Below are 3,323 nucleotides of genomic sequence, written 5' to 3' on the forward strand. Positions count from 1 at the left end.
TATCTTATTTTCGCCAATCGTGTACAGAAACTTGCCCACATTTACTTATTCATTCATACAAACCAGCGTCAGTGTATATTTTTGACATTTTTGTCAGCTGAACGCAATAATATTTTTTTTTCAAAAAATGATCAGTATCCACGGTATGAACATTATATGATCAGTTCCACGGTATGAATCTGAATCGATATAATAATTATATATAAGATCCCATAAACGGTTTTTATGGACAGGAAATACATGCAGAAAATAATTTATAATTTTATGCAAAAGTAGTACTGCCTGACGCATAAATAATATACTTTCTATCAGACTTTTACAATATATTTTCGACCCTATTTGGAAACTACATTTTTTTTTTCGACACAGTTAAATTCTAATTCAGTTATTTTTATCTTATTATAGGTCCCGTCATGCGAAAAAAAACAGGCTTTCCCTGCAACTGCCAAAATATCGGAAAAACTCTACTGTCAGGCAGCAAAAGAGTTCGTCAAATAAGGCAATCCCAACCTTACAGACAGGAATGAAGAGGGTATTTTCAAAATCGCCATACACAGTAAAGTATTCTCCTTCTCCAAAACGTGGGAAGGTAAAAGGGCACTCAAAGCGCACACTTTTCAGCCCAACAAAAAGTCCGTTTAAAATAACATACTCTCCTTCACCTAAAAAAGGGAAGACAAAACGTGCACTGTAACGTCAACACAGTCCAGCAAAATTACAACAACAAAAATATGATGAATGGCAAGTTTTTAACAGTGATATACCTTTGATACAAAATATCGAAAATTCCGACTTTGAAATGAATGTCGGCACCTTGCCATTGTACACACATATGTCAATGCAACCGGATACTACTTCTTTAGATACTCACCTTGGTGATAGTCATAAATGTGTAACTAGCGATGCATCCACTTCAACAGAGAAGGGAAATTTTGATAAACTAACTAACGAACTCATCAATCTTGCCCCATATGTAATGGAGGAAATGTCTGAATCTGATGTAGCGAGAGGCAACAATTTCAACTGACAGAAATGCTCTATGTAAAGGGGAACTTGGAATTCGTTGGGAAAAAGCTAGATGCAACCAGGCCAAACTTCTACCAACTGTTAAAATGGGCATTGAATAAATATTTTTCATAGAAATAAATCTTTATTTGTCAAAACTAGTATGTATCTCATCTTTGAGATCAAAGTACAAACGTAAAATAAATAATAAAGTCAAGATGAATCCTGATTGTCAATGATTACATTTTCTCCTATGTCTGTAAAGTTTGTCTGGTGGATGTATGCCTTTCCAAATTTGCACCTATGCTGTTTGTCACCCCTGTGACTAGCCTCGTGATCACCACAATCATGTGCTTTCTTAAACTCTAAACCACATACTGTACATTTAAATTTTACAGGGTGTTCCTCGTGAATCTTGAGGTGACGGGTGAGATCAGCCATAATTGAAAATCTTTTATCACACTGTTCACATGCAAATGTTTTTTCTTCACCATGCACTGCACACCTGAATGTTTAAAGATCAAGAATTAACATATGGTTAATAGTGTCCAGTAAGGTAATTTCCTAGACAAGGCTCGTAGGCAGGCAATGATTACTGGTACCAATTTTGCCCATGTTGTGGTGGGTTCCATCGCGGTTATGCATTTTAAAGTGTTAGTGTTAATTGATTGTACAAATTTGTCTTGGTTTTCGGGTTTTGCAATTCCCTAGATTTTTAAATGCTGATTTTTTTATACATAATGTTCCTTGAATAAAAGTACATATTCAGAGGACAGAGACATTTTTACAGAAATGATATATTCCTAGTTCGTATTTTGATTTTTCTCTATTTTCATTTAACTGATTTTGTTTATAGAGAACTTCTCTATTTCCGTGGCTTATGTTATTTTCAAAAAATTAGTGACAGTAATATGATAAGAATTCCATGAAATGAAAATTTACCTGTGTCTTTTGATATTGGCTTTACTGAAAAAAACTTTCCTACAACACTTGTATGGCCCCCTTCTTGGCATGCCTCCTTTCGTGATCATACACTGCTGAAATACTCCGGAATGACTTTCCACAAATTTTACACAGCTTTTCTGCCTTCTCAGCATCCATTTAAAACCTAAATATAAAGTTATGGGAAATGATCTATAACTTTCAGATTCATACCGTGGAACTGATCATATAATGTTCATACCGTGGATACTGATCATTTTTTGAAAAAAAAATATTATTGCGTTCAGCTGACAAAAATGTCAAAAATATACACTGACGCTAGTTTGTATGAATGAATAAGTAAATGTGGGCAAGTTTCTGTACACGATTGGCGAAAATAAGATACATAAATGGATTTATAGTGATTTTACGGACATATCGTGTACACAATCCTGATCAATCTTCGGCAGATCTGAAATATTCTGTGAATGTTCTCTATGAAACCAACAGTGAAATATAACTTAATGGGCATCAAAATATTCGGAACAAAACGCTGCATATGATGAGGGGGGTCCTATAGTATGAATACGATGATATGTAAATACTTACGTTCAAAATTTGCCTCCAAGCGAACTTGTTTATTCAGACAGGCGCCATTTTTCCGTGAAACTGATCACAAGCAAGTCACGTGTTTCGCGACCGTGAATTTCATCATGGAAATTAATCTTCAAGAATTGACTATGTTTTAAAAGTAAGAATCAGGCAGTGGTGAAAACATAACAAAAAAACACTTAACTTTACATTAATTTAAGTTCAGAATGTATAATGACACCAATATATATCATATTTGTTTTCGTTCCCTTTTCCTGCTCTGGTATTTCAAGCTATAACTTGCTTGAAATGCACAAGAAACTGACAATTAAGGGGAGATAACTCTGTTATTTGCTAACATTCTAATCAAAAGTGATACATGTATAGATATTTCTAGAATTACCAGGCACTCAGAAATGAAAGACCCACTATTTCTAATTCAGGATGAGAATAATTTCAAAATAGAATGGTTAGGTGTCGTGAACAGGTTTTTTTGAAATTCTTCTTTAGACTTGCCTGATTCTTACAAAAAGTGGCACTTAATTATATTTTGTACCTTAATACCTTTTTGTACTGTAGTGTTGAATAATATTGTTAGTTTTCCTATAGGGAAAAAAATTTAGTTTTGAAATTGAATGATATTCATGATAAATATTTCTTTTTTCTCAGGGAAAACCCCGACTGACATCTCCTGTATGTATGTTTTGTTGAAGACTCAAGTAGTATAAGAGAAAGAAGACCTGGAACAATGCAATAAAAGCAAAATGTAAAATGCTGTTATTACAAAGATGATAACATTTACAGAA

The 3,323-nt window shown here is 33.8% G+C and overlaps 1 long non-coding RNA gene across 1 annotated transcript; it reads right to left on the bottom strand.

Annotated features, from left to right (window-relative positions):
• Positions 1-441: 441 nt before the first annotated feature.
• Positions 442-2,635, bottom strand: LOC139481613 (uncharacterized). Its single transcript, XR_011654647.1, has 3 exons — positions 2,536-2,635; positions 1,948-2,113; positions 442-1,510 (listed from the first exon to the last, which is right to left on the bottom strand). It is a non-coding gene; the product is annotated as an uncharacterized lncRNA (long non-coding RNA).
• Positions 2,636-3,323: the final 688 nt, after the last annotated feature.

Source organism: Mytilus edulis, chromosome 7, assembly GCF_963676685.1.
Source record: "Mytilus edulis chromosome 7, xbMytEdul2.2, whole genome shotgun sequence".
Taxonomy (NCBI): Eukaryota; Metazoa; Mollusca; class Bivalvia; order Mytilida; family Mytilidae; genus Mytilus; species Mytilus edulis.